The sequence below is a fragment of the Drosophila virilis genome, chromosome 2 (genome assembly GCF_030788295.1).
Source record: "Drosophila virilis strain 15010-1051.87 chromosome 2, Dvir_AGI_RSII-ME, whole genome shotgun sequence".
In the NCBI taxonomy this organism is placed as follows: domain Eukaryota; kingdom Metazoa; phylum Arthropoda; class Insecta; order Diptera; family Drosophilidae; genus Drosophila; species Drosophila virilis.
In genome coordinates this window covers 25,215,233-25,229,273 of record NC_091544.1, presented here as the reverse complement: position 1 = coordinate 25,229,273, position 14,041 = coordinate 25,215,233, and positions in this window count along the sequence as shown.

Genomic DNA, 14,041 nt, shown 5'->3' with positions numbered 1-14,041 from the left:
TAGCCACAGCAAAAGCAACAGCAACAACAAAAACAACAACTACACCGCCTACAAACACAACAAGAACACCCCATAATGACAGCCCATAAAACGAGCAGGCGAAATTCCAGCAAATATTATGAAATTGGTTTACTTCTTGCTGGCGTCTCATCGAAAACTCGGCCGGCAAATCGAAATGGCATCAATTGATGCCATTTAAGAGCAACGTTTTTTCAGCGCAGCCAAAAAGTATGCTTTAACTTTTTCTGCTCAGCTTCAAAAATGTGCAGAGAAAATTCGCATATAAAAGGTTACAAATTTTCATCAGAATGCAGCACTTAAAGAGATAAGTAAATGCAGATGAAATATTATACCAGATAAATGTCAGCAGATACCCTGTTCTGAAAAAAGTGTTACCTAAATAGCTTCAAACGTTTTACAATTATTTGTTAAGCGCCCCTTAGTCACCTTAGCATTTTATATGCGATTTTTATTTACAGGGTATTGAAATTAAGCTACACAATCATGCCTTGAGCTTAAATATAAGGTACACATAGCTCATCGCATAAAATTACAGGGCATAAAAAACAACAACACGTACACATAAAATAACCACACCTGGCATGGCTTACATTTATGGCCAAAATGCCCTGTAGCCAAGCTTGGCAATGTTTTTGGTAATTTTCGATCAGCCAAAAGCAAAGTCAAACAAGCATTTCGGTTGTGTCACATCATGTCATGCTGAGTTGGCAAAGTTACAGCTTTAATGAGCAGGTTAATTAGCCTGACGCTAGCCAGGGCAACAAATGCAAATTGTTTCCCAATATTCCTGCATCCTGTGGCAAATGTCGTGCTATTCGTTTAACTACAGCAGTCGGCAGTGCTCAATCTGTTCAATGATGCTCGGTATGCCCCAAAAACTGGCTATGCAAAGAGTCGGGCATTTTATGGAATTGACCAACGAGCTACATGTCATATACGTTATTTGAACAAATGACCGGCTAAGAATACACGCTGCGTCTACATGATTTTCCTTTCAAATATCGAACATTGGACGAAAAAAAAAGAAGCCCGAAAGCCAAATGGGCTGCCATTCAAAAGGAGCTGCTCATGAAAAATGAGTCATTGGCCAATTGGCCACATGATGTCAGAACACGGCACAGATACACACACATACTGACACGCACACGCACATGGACACATATATAAATACAGACGTATTTTTGGAAAAATATTAAAGTGTTGTCCAAGTTCACATAGTTGAGCTCAATATTCAATTTATTAGACAATTCCAAGGATGGCCAGCAGAAATATATTATCCAAATAAAATAAATGCCAAGCAATTGGAAAACGGCACGATTTTTTAATCAAATTTATTACCAAAAGTGCATAGACAAATATGAGCCTAAGCATAACTAAGTTATTAGTTTTCTTGAGCACAAGTTCATTTATACAAAAAGTAATTGAGGAGAAATGAAATATAGTTTAAAACATGTTTTGTAGCAATATTTTGTAACAACCAAATAAAAATAATACTAGCGGGTATAAAATCAATGTTCTCAAATATCTTTGAAAATGATTTTGCAACTGATCGAACGGTAAACAAACTTACATTCAAACGTGTTCCGCCAATATACCATTGTTGCGAGTGGAATTTCCCAAAACAAAACTTTAAATTCACCAAAAAAAACTTTGAAATGCCCTTTCCATCGAAGGAGTTTTGATTTAACGAAATAAGTGAAACACGTGTCAAATGATTTTTTAAGTATATCCTTTGAAATTAATTTGGGGGCCAAACGTCATCCTATGCGTTGATCACAAATCAGTTAGTCAATCAGTCAGTCAGTCAGTCAGGACAAACAGTTGTATACTTAGGGATACATCCTTTATGGGCTCGACGTTGTCCCCTTCTATGCGTAACACATTTTATGACACAATCATAATACTTTGGACAAGGGTATAAAAACAAACAAAATTCGAAATATCATGGTTTGGTTATGCCAATGTTATGGAACTTTAATGTCATGAAATGCATTCAGTATGGCTCAGGGTATGTTACGTTTGATAAATTGTAGTAAATTTTAACTGAAATTGGCACCTAAAACTGGGTTAAAGCTAAATTGCAAAATTGTGGATGCTTCAAACCTGGGAAGGGACTTTTAATAAGCAATTAGCCATTTTAATTAGAGAAACAAATGGATTTTTACATTATAGATTATTCCGTTTGTTTCATATATGGCCAAACATTCTCGCTGGCTATAAAATCTATGAAGCTTCTCCTATCTGGCCGTGTCGTTTGTAATTAATCTTCATAAAATGCATTAGCATGCATATTGAATGATCAAAGAGGAACTGCAAAAAATGTGAAAGTGCATTAAAATGCAGGAGAGAAGAGGCGAGACGCAGTAAAAATGCGGCTCGTAATCAATATTAATTAGGGTAACTCACAGGATGCTGTCCGTAATTAAAAATTGCAACCGAACGTGGCACAGAAATTCAAATAAATTTTCTATAGTTCAGCAATAAAGTGGAGCATGTTGAATGGCATTAAAATGCCGTGTTTATATTTGCATACAAATACGTTGTAAATCAATATTGCCCATACGTACTGTTGCCTAGGCAAATATCGAGAGATAGAGAAACACTTATAGTCAAGCCCTTTAGGGCTGACAAGTGACAAGCAGGACAGGAAGTAAGCTCCTTTTAAGTCTTTGTTTGCCTGGGCTGGCTGTAAAATTTGATTACTTTGTGGCCGGCACAAGTAGTATTTGCCCAGGGGCGTCGCAAGTGAAATCAATTGTATGCTGCTTTTACAGACAAGTTGCCCCTGTATATATATGTGTATATGTATGTATGTGTGTGTGTGTGTTTATGCATTGCGCTTTTGTATTCAGCAAGGATGTTGCCAATGCAAACAAAGCGAACCGCTAGCAGATATGTACAAATTGCATTTGAATGTACTATTTCAATATTTGACAAAGACGTATTCAATAAGTTCGCTTGAAATCTACTGACGAAATATGAAGTCCAGCTCTCAGCTCAACCTAATTAAATATTTGCAACATCTTTTTTTCTGTGAGCCCCAATTTGAGTTTTTGTACACATGTAGAAACTTCTCGTTAATTAAGTATACACACCGAGGCCTCTGTGCCGGACAGTTTGGGCAGTTCGTTTAGTTTTTGCTGACTTTGCATAAATTGCCAGAAGCTTTGGCCTGTTGCCTCTGCCTTAGCCTTTGCTTTATTTACTTTTGCCGTTGCTTTCGCAAATATAGATGTTGGCTGTAAAATATTTCCAGCTTAATACCAGTTAACAAAATGGCCCAAATGAGTTGCCAGCATATGTAAATTACATTTGAAAGTATTCTAATGTATCCCTTTTCGTTTTACTAAAAAAAACATGACAAGGCCTTCCTTTAAAAATAAAAGGAAGCTACTGCGGCGTGTGCATAACCAGCAAGTGCTCTGTGCTCAGTCTCAGAAGAGTAAGTAAGTAAATTTTTTTTAAATTGTTTTCATAGCATGTAACAGTTCTAATGAGAATATTTTATATTCTCGTAATTGCAAATTTAATACTTAAATTTTATACAATTTATTTTTACAAGCTCTTCATATAGGCAGACCCAGTTTTCTAACCCAACTCAGAGTAAATCAATCTTACCTACATTTTTTGACTCTTTTTTTTGACAGCAAATATTTGATGGTAGCCTGAATGTAAATGCTAAGATGAGTAGATATAGAAAAAACAACAGTGTGTATATTTATCTCAACTGTAAGAAAACATTAAAAAGGCACTATATTTAAAAACGAATGTTTATAAGCTGGCAAGCCTATGCAACATTCCATAAAATATTGATTGATTTTTAATAAGAAGCAAGTGTAAAACTCTTAAGGTCATGAAAATTTTATAAAATTATTTCATTATAACAATTGTAGGACATCCCCAACACCACCTCTGATAGCTGTGAAAAATCACCTCACTAGCAAGAAAACTTTTCCCAGCTTGAAAGTCAGCTGTCGGAGCGGCTCACCCTTTCACGCAACACCCCCCCCCCCCCCCCCCCCCCGCGCAACTGTCCTATTGTGGGTGGAGAGCTCCAATTGGCCGCCCGATTAATGCGGCAGCCTTCTAATTAATCTTCAAAGTATTTATAACTTTTGTTTGTAGTAGTTGTGCCACTCACGCTGCTGGCGTTGCTTTTGAATTGAAAACAACTGTAAATAATTAATGCCACATTATACTCAATTACCGAACGAAGAACGTGCATATAAATCTCTGTCGAGTTTTTCCAACAGTAAACCAGCAGCCGCACTCAACAGTATGGAATAGGAAATGCGTAAAAGCTAAGCCCGAAAATCAAAAGTTTCACAACTAACAGCTGTTCAGGGAACTTGTTCAGGGTCGACATGGCACAAGAAGCGAGTGAAGACTTAGCGCACAGAGCTGGGCAGAAGTCAGACTTCGAAATGGCACAAATGCGAACAGACTTGTACAAACTGCTAGTTATGCGGTTGGTTGACCTTAAAAATGCATTAAAGAGCATTTTCAAAGTTATAATTTATGCAGTCGCTGCATTTTGTTTATTTTTCTATAAATTTGTTCAGCTTATTATCTTTTAATTGCTTGAGCTATGTGGCTTGACTTAAGTGTACGGTCGGTATGAGCTGAATTTTATGTTGTTTAAAACATATTCAAGCACATCTTAAGGTAACATAATATATCATACATAAAATAATAATTTAAATAAAATGATTTTGGATTTGAATTGAGCCCATTCTTGGTTCGCTTTATAATTAAACAAATTATCTTTGCGACAAGTTCTTAAATTACAGTTTCGTTATAAATTCATAACAAAAATAGTTATAGATGCTTCTTAGTAAAAATAGCAAAAAAGTTAGCAATAATAATTTAATTATCTATTTTTTCCAATATATTTCAGTTTAGTCAGCTTAGGGAAAAATAATAAATACTTTTAACAAATAAAAAGAAAATGAGAATTGAGAAATAATTGTTTAAACAATCCCTAAACCTACAGTCAATAAACGGAATTAATTGCCAGCTTTAAGAAGAAAGAAAATACACTTCGTATAAATTGTATGTTTTATGATGCCAGGCAACAAATGCTTTTGGCTCATCTTACAATTCGCCCACAAAAAATATGTAGCTTGCTACCTGAGGTAGTAAATGCAGCTGCTGGTAAATGGCATATGCAAAATTGTAATCGTCAGACAGGGACAAATGCAATGTTTTAAGTTACAATCAGCTGCCGCTGCTCGAGCCGGGTAATAAACAACAATTTGCTTTATGGCAACTAAGCAAACGAAACAGCTACCAAATAGCAAGCGCTGCAACAGCAGCAGCGAAAGTTGCCACAAGCCCCAAAGCCACAACTACTTGGCAACAACAAACAGTATCAGGAGGGCAGCGGTTGGGAGCCTGTTGCCAACTATGCAGCTCATTCGAACAGACATTGTATAAACAACAATTTTAGCGGATATTAAAAACAATGTTGCCATCGGGCGGATACTTGTTTGCCGGAAGAGAAACGGGTTGGAAAATGCGAGAGCAAGAAACACGGTGGCTGCATCAAATTTCAAAACGTGTTTTGTCATTTCCATTTACACACATATTGTATTTGTATTGCAATGTTATTGTTTAACTGCTGCTGCTTCTTTTACGTCATCTAGTTTCATTGAACGGCCACCGGATATCCGCTTGTCGCACTTATCAACGACGAGCCACATTGTCGCGCTTGTTACGTATCCACTTCACTGACTATTTTTAATCATTATAGCTGAGCACAGCTCTCAATTAGGTAATTCAAGTGTGGCAAGCGCTTCCAAAGCAGCAACAGCTGTGCAATTGATTTAAATTACATTAACCCCATATTTAAGCAATTTAACGAAAATAAAGGCACAACAAGCTCAGCTCACACTGATCGACGAGCAAATACTTTATACTTTATACATTTAAAATGATCACAAATTTAGCATTCTGTTACGTATGCTCAAAAAATATCAATAAATGCACAAAACCAAATGTATATTTTAAGAGACAAAAACTCTTACATTGCTCTACATGCCATTGTTGCCCTATAAGATTTTCGTGCAGTTTTGTTTACATAAAAAACTGAAACAAGTTTATGATGAAATAAACCTACAAAATGATGATAAGTTAAGTTTATTTTGCTAAGAAACAAACGTCCACATGCGCTTGCTACATAAATAAATAAATACATTTTATTATATATAAATAATGTAATAGATACCAAATTTAAAGACATTACGCTTTTGAGGAAACTTGCTCAACGTAAAACAAAATTATATCAATTAGTCTTAAGGTTTTTGAAGCACTTACCCTCTTGGCATATTTAAAGAGTTCACAGAGCCAATTCGATATCAATTTGCCACCCAGAGAGCGGCAAATGACCTGTTAATTGATGTAGTTGACACTGTTGACTGCGTTAGAGGACCGCATGAATTGAAGAGCAATTAGCTTGGCTGGGAATGCAGCAGCGAGAGAAAACGTGACAGGCACATTGAAATAATTTAAAATTTCGATGGTTGCTAATTAGAAGCATTTAATTTAAATTTAACACTTGGCCAAATGTCGACTAGAAATTGCAATTAATACAAAATCGGGCCACGAATTGGCTGCAAATACTGGCCAGGTGTTTGGGATCAGCTAATTGGCACGTGTTATTGCCACAAATCAAGCGTGCAACGTTACGTCTGCTGCCTGGCAACAGGCAGCAGCATGCGGTAGCAGGTGGCAGGTAGCAGCAGACAGCTAAAGCGCTGTCAGCGGCTCTCAAGTGTTTCCACTAAGCACCTTGCCTCACACCGCTGTGTGGCACGCTTTGTTGTGGCTGTCAAAAGCCGAAGCGTCAACGTTTGTCTATCATTAAGAGCTAAACAATTTGTGCCAGGGCCGCCATAAAAGGCATTCAGTGATACAGCGGAAGGGTAGTGGGCGGATGGAGGCTGTCAGACGCACGTTTAATGCGCTTTTCAATGGATGTGTGTGGAGTATATGTGTTTGTGTGTGTGTGCGTGTGTCTTCGGCAGCACTGCTTAATCAACTTACGACTAAGCAAAAGCACATATAAATTATTTAATTAATCCCTTTTTGGGTTTATTGGGCGCACACACTTCAAGCATACACACGCACACACATGTGTGTATGTGTGTGTTCCTTGTGCGTGCTGGCAATCAATGTCATAAACGTAGGTGTGAAAATGGCTGCGTTGATTGCGTTTTCGCATGAGTTTTTGTTGGCAACGGCAAAAACGGAAAATGTGTTGCCTACTTTTTGGGGCCGCATTCAATTTGCAATTAAATCCAAATTGATATTTGATTGAGCTTTTCCCAGACACACTTAGCATAAGTTCATTTAATCTTCTAACAGTCTATGTTAACCTTTCACATAAAGATTTGCTAACCATGTTTGCAGCTTGATCTCTGATGATTTAGCCTATCAATATTCAATTAAAAATACAGTTTCAATGCAGTTAAGGGAATCATGTCGTCAAGCTAGTTTTTAGCTTTAGAAAGCAGGTCCTAACTGAGTTTTAATCCTTTCACTTTTATAATTTAAATGTATCAAGTACACTATAATATGATTTTAGAAGTCTTAACTTTGATAAAGCCTTTGATTGCAGTTTCAGAGCCAACTCTTTTGGCGCTGGCTTTACTATTTAGCCCAAGTTGTGATGCTTTGTTTGGCTTTGGCAAAATATCATGGCCCAAATCTGTGCCAGTTGCAACAATGCTGTCTGAGCACAAGCCAAGTTCATGCCGGCACGCACTAAATCTTTGCTTTCATGTTGGCGTTTTTGTTCGAAAGCAACGAGAGCAAAAAAAAAAAAAACTAAGCTCAGGGCAAAGTTTACCCAAATAGGACAAAAACCTATATGCTAGGGATATAAATCCCAGCCACATGCCTTTTATGCAAAGTTTGGATTAAGTTTTGCGCTTCCGTAGTCAGACTGAGGCCTGACTCCAGGACCAGGTTAGGGCCAGCATGGGGCCAGGAGCCAGAAGGACTACATGACTGTCCAAAATTTGTAAACAATCAGAAATTTGTGTCATCTTATTTCTTTGTCAAGGCAGGGCTAACAAACAACAATGGCCTCTGATGCCATAAGTAAATACATAGTTTGAAATTTGTTTTCATTTTTGGGTGGGATCGGGACAGCAGACGTGCTCAAAGTGTTGGCAAATTCATTTAAGCCGCTTAGTGAAATGTGCGCTAACAATAATAAAATTGGTCAGATAATGTCTAGAAGATTTTAACTTTTCAATGTGCAGCGTTTAAATTAAACAATAGACAACGGACAAAGGCATTGGCCCAAATTGAAAGCTGGCAACCAAATTGTAATTGGCAAAGCGTAAAATAAAGTGCAGTCTCAAAGGACAGTCAAATTTAAAATAAACCGAACCAGCTATTGAAAGCACAAGACACAGCTGCAGTAACACACACACTCAATCACACACGCACACGCACACAGCCCACATGGAAATTGAGCCCTTTGACCAGCTTACAATGGCCCGCAAATAAATTGGATTTCAATTTTCCTGCCGGGGCTTTGACATTTTCTGGCAAAATGCTTTAAATATTGCTCAAGACAAAAGCTTACTTTTTGTCTGTCTGACATGTCTCGTATTCCATGCTCTATTCTTTTCGTAGACCCATGTAGAGGGTATTACCAGTTTGTTACGAATTGTGTAACACACTTAATCTTTAACAACAGGCGAGTCGACAAATAAAATTCTTATGGTTGCCATGCAAACTAGTCTCTCAGTTTTAAGCCCATCGTCCATAACTTTAGCAATAGTGGAAAGCAAAAAAATGTCTGGATCAGCCGGAAAATTAAGTTCATGGTATCTTAAGCAAATATTGCTTATTAAATAGGACTTCTATATATCGGCTTGAAGAGTATTTAATCTTCTGTGTGTCGACGCTTTTTACATATCTTCTTGCGTTTTATTAACAAATCTGCACTGTGACTGCGCCAGACCGGCAGCTTGTGTCCTTCTGCCCAACAATTAGTAAGCCAATACGAGACACACGCGCCGTGTCAATGGCCATTAAAGCATTTGCTGGCATTTCATTGCCATTTACATAAAACGTTCGCCACTTTATCGAGCCAAAATAAAAACGAGCAAGAAAATAAAAGTAACACTAACAGCATAGCACACACTGCACAGCATAGCACAGTTAAAAGGAGAGTCAACAACAAAGCAAAAGTAATTTCATTCGTCTCTAATCATATCAGGTTCCCCATCATTCCCCATCATTCGCCATCATTCAACCTCATTCAGCATCATACCCTCTGCTGCTGCATTGCACATTCTGCACATTCCCATTGCCAATGCCACGAGAATGGCACAAAACAAATTTCGACTCGTTGTGTTAAAAAAAAAGATAGCACAAATTCACTTGAAATCAAGTTTGTTGACACGCGCACACTTTTCGTGATAACTGGAGAAATCATAACTAACTGAGTTGTTTGTATAGAAAAATATTCTCGCTATATAGCATTTAACTATACATTTATTTTAAGAATATACTTATGTATACCCTCACTTGTGCATGTCGACGTGCAATATGTAATCTAATATCATAAGACAAATATAATTTAATATAAAATTTTAGATATTGGAAGAAATGTCAACTGCTAGCTTGGCTTTGCCGGATATTCGTAAATATATATGCCAAGTTATCAATACGCGAATTAAATCTTACAAAGAAGCTTTCATCTATAATTTGACCCGACACTAAACTAACTACTATCTATCTATCTATTTGTGTTTAAAAAGGAGAAACAACCTTGATGAAAAATATATCTTAACATTTGCTTTTTCTGAATGAGAATACATATATCTTTGTAGAACTGATCATATCACTATATCATATACCAATAACCAGCGACAGAAAAAGTATGTTACTGTATGAACAAATTTTTCAATTTCTATAACATATCTTTATAAAATATTATTATGTTGGTATAGGCGAGGTTCACCTGAATTCGGAATTACTAGATCATTGAAAAAATAACCATAGAACTAATCAGTACCAAAGATATCTTATCCACTAAGCAACTACAATCATATTAAACATAATATGAGCAAAATGTTTTCAACTATGGCATATATTAGAATTAAGAACAATTAGCCTGAAATAGATTTTGGAAAATATATCGCATCAGCTATATTTATGCCAGGTTATTTATTTTTCGGTATTAAGAATAAAATTTTGAATTAAATTTTGAATAGAAATAAGCTTACAAGTGTAATAATTAATTGTTAACAATGTTAATAATTAGATTTCGAATTATATAATTTTATCTGACTCGGTTCAGATCTAGGTTTATTTTATTAAAATAAAAAGTTGAAAGAATTTTATTGAATATTTCTTCTACGATGTATTTCGACAGCACCTCGGCAACAGTCTTTAGAGAAATTGATACTGCTATAGCTGCTACTTAACTATATATTTAATATAATTTATGTTAACGTTATCATGATATTCTGTCCGCATAAACGTGGCTGAAATCAAAGGAGCATTCGCATGCTGAGTTTCGTATGCAAACGCTATAAATAAAGCGGCAAATGTGTAAAGTTTACCCTCACCCCTGTCCGGAATGCTGTGGCCCAACACATTATTGTGTGTGTATGTATATATTGGGGCAGTTCGTTTTGAATATGCTTGTCATTGTTGGGAGTGGCATTGCGGCAAACAGTATCCACTGACATCAGCATTCGACACACAACACACGTGTCGCAAGCACAGAGAAGCTGGGCGACTGTTCGACTGTTTGGCTGTTTGTCTGTTTGTGCGAACAACACAACTGAAATTTCCCCAGTGACTGACAAACGATCAGGCAACAAATGCGGCAACAAATACAACAGCGACAACAGCACACACAAGCACACACACATACAATGGTATATTCAATTGCGGCAACCGCAATACATTTGCATTGGGGCGCAGTGTAGAAGCAGCCAAAAATTTTGCATATATTGGGAAACAATAAATTTTACAGCAATGTGTGTGTGTGTGTGTGTGTGTGTTTGTGTGTGCTTGTGAATGTATGTGTGTCTGGCCTTTAACCCATGTGTGTGTGCTTGCACGTCCCACAGCAAATGACCTTCGGCTTGAGCCGGGCTCGGCTACGGGCTGGCAAAGACAAAGGCACCAAATTGCTAGACTGTGACAGCTGTGAGCCATGGATAACTTAAACGGGTTAAAAGGATATATCCGGATGACTCCCACTGCTGCTGACTGTTCTTACTGCTACTGCCGCTGCTCCTTCAGCTGCTGCTACTGCTGCAGTGCTTTTGTGTGATTTTTCTGGCTGCTTGCCGAGCGTTTGCGCTACGTTTGCTGCATATTTGATGTCAGGAACAATGCTCAACTCAAAGTGACAGCAAAATTGAAATGACTCCAACTTCCCCACCCCCATCCCCTTTACCACTCCACCCAATCCCTTCAAAAGCACAAACAAAAGCGAGGGGCGCAACAATGACACGCCGCAGGCCATAAAAATTGTTAATCTTGTCCGTTCCCGCATTCCATTTCACCTGGCTTTCAGCTATAGATTTTACTTGTCGCCTCTTATTAAATATACGCCAACTCCCCTTAAGAAAGAGTTTCTTAAACTTATAGCGTTTGCCGTCCATTTTGAGAATCAAATATTTCAAAATGGATAATATATAAAAAGTGAACCTGTTTCTTGGTTCATGTAGACCCCTAGCGATAGACAGCTTTAGTTATTCCAATTTAAGTATTCTTAAGAAAGTTAGAATGACCTTAACTCGGCTTATTAAAACCGAATCTTTCTGGACTCGTGAAACTCTGTAAAGTATGTGGGGAATTTAAAGAATTTTTCATTGATAGATTATTCTAATCTAATCTTGTTTCTGTGACCTTTATCACCCCCGTGTAGTCCATATTATATTTATACATAAATATTAAATGAAAATCAAATAAAGCTGTGAATTAAAATTATGAATTTCATTTGTTCTTCTTTTATTTGTTCTTCCTTCTTCACTTATGTATATGTATAATTTTTCCATTCCCTTAAATTGAGTAGGCTTTCGTTTTTTATTCAGTTTTTCATCTTCAAAAAATACACATATTCAAAATAAACTTTCTTGTTAATGTTCTATAACTTAAATCAAATTTGTTATTCAATTAATTCTTGATTATTTTCATGCATAATTTCTATACGGAATTTAATATGTAACCTATGCCAAAAAAATACACCAAGATTTACAGTCAATACAATATTTAAAGTCTTTTTAAATTGTATTCAACGCAGCTCATAAATATTAATTGAAGCTCAGATATCGAATGCATAATAAGAAATTATTAAGTAAAACACAATAAATTTGATTATTACATGAATTCCGCATAACTGAATACAAAAGTTGTTCAAATTAAAGCGAATGAATATGGAGAAAACACTAGGGAATAACAGTTTTTCAACAATTTACAATTATAATCAACTTGAATTTTCTGCCTTTCGCATTGTAAATTCTTGCGTCAAGGCAAAAAGTAACGCAAAAGTATTTTAATGCGCAGAAAAGCGCGAAAAATACAAAAAAAAAAGAAGTGGCAACTTCAGTGAAGTTGGGGTGAAAGTTTTCTTTTGACTATCTCTACTTTTTGTTTTTTACTTCTTTTTAATTTTAAGCAATTTTTTCATTAAGAGACGTGTGTCTGAAGCACTGCGAGTATTTCGTATATTTCTCACTTCAAGCTCGAAAGTTTGGACAAACAATTTTAATAAACATGCGCAAAAATTTAATTATATGCAAGGGGGCGTTCAATATTATGGGCAAATAGAGTCATCGAAAAAGGCGCAAAATAAACATAACCAGATGCAAAGTCAGATAAACAGGCAGTAATACACACACACACACTCGAACACACAATCACACACACACACACACATACATACACTCGAACACACAATCACACACACACACACTAGCTCGTTGAACTTAACCCAGCAGCAGCTAAGCTGAAATTTAATATTGGAAGGCAATGAGCCGGCGCGCAATAAAATCCCAAAAAACCCTTAGGCTATGCAAGGCTCAAGGGGAGGGAAGCCGGAGTCGAGAAGTTGACTCCACCCCAGTAGGGACACTGCCACGGGCCGCTGTGCCTCAGGTGGCCTTCAATGTTTCCTGCTGCCTGCTGCTTCGGCTGCTTGTCTAATGCCAACTAGCTGTATAGCCTCTGTGACTGCCAATAAAGTCCACATTGGTGAACTGGATTGGGTTCTAGGTCTGCCTCCAATTGCGCCTGCACTCCAGCAATGCTTATGGCACTCGTGCCGTGTGCCTTCTCGTAGCCGAGAGTCTAGAGCCGATCGAGGGGCAAATGTTGCTGCTTTGTTACATAATAGTTGAAGTTTTATTGTCGAAAGCTATTAAACTTTTCCCATCAAAAGTGTAGGATGTGGCACATGGAAAAGGTGTAGAGCATTAAGTTTACTTGCCTCAGACACACACACACAAGCATACACAAACACTAAAGCGAGTAGGTTATCAGACTATATATATTCATATAGACGAGCTGCTTCAGCTCAAGGGAAAAACCGTAATGATGATTTTGCAATCATCTTGATCAGCAAATAGAGCAATTCGAAATGGCGAACACTGATGAACCAGGAAAAATGTTTCAATAAGAAGAATTTAGGAAAAACAAAATGGAAAAAAAAATTACTGAAATAACAGAGAGTTATGTGTAAGAGCTTAGTGAAACTCAAATAGTTAAATTCGATTAATATTAATTAATTATTAAGCTGCGGTTATACATACGGACAGACGGTCAGACGGACATGGCTAGATCGACTCGACTGTTGAATCTGATAAAGAATATATAATTTTATGGGCTCGCAGGTGCTTCCTTTTGCCTGTATACATACATTTACATTTTGCACAATTACAATATACCCTTTGTAACCTTTTTTTTTTTAATTTGAAGAAATCAATTACTCAAAATATTAATATTAACTCAAGAACTTAAGAATAAGTAAATTAAGCGTGGC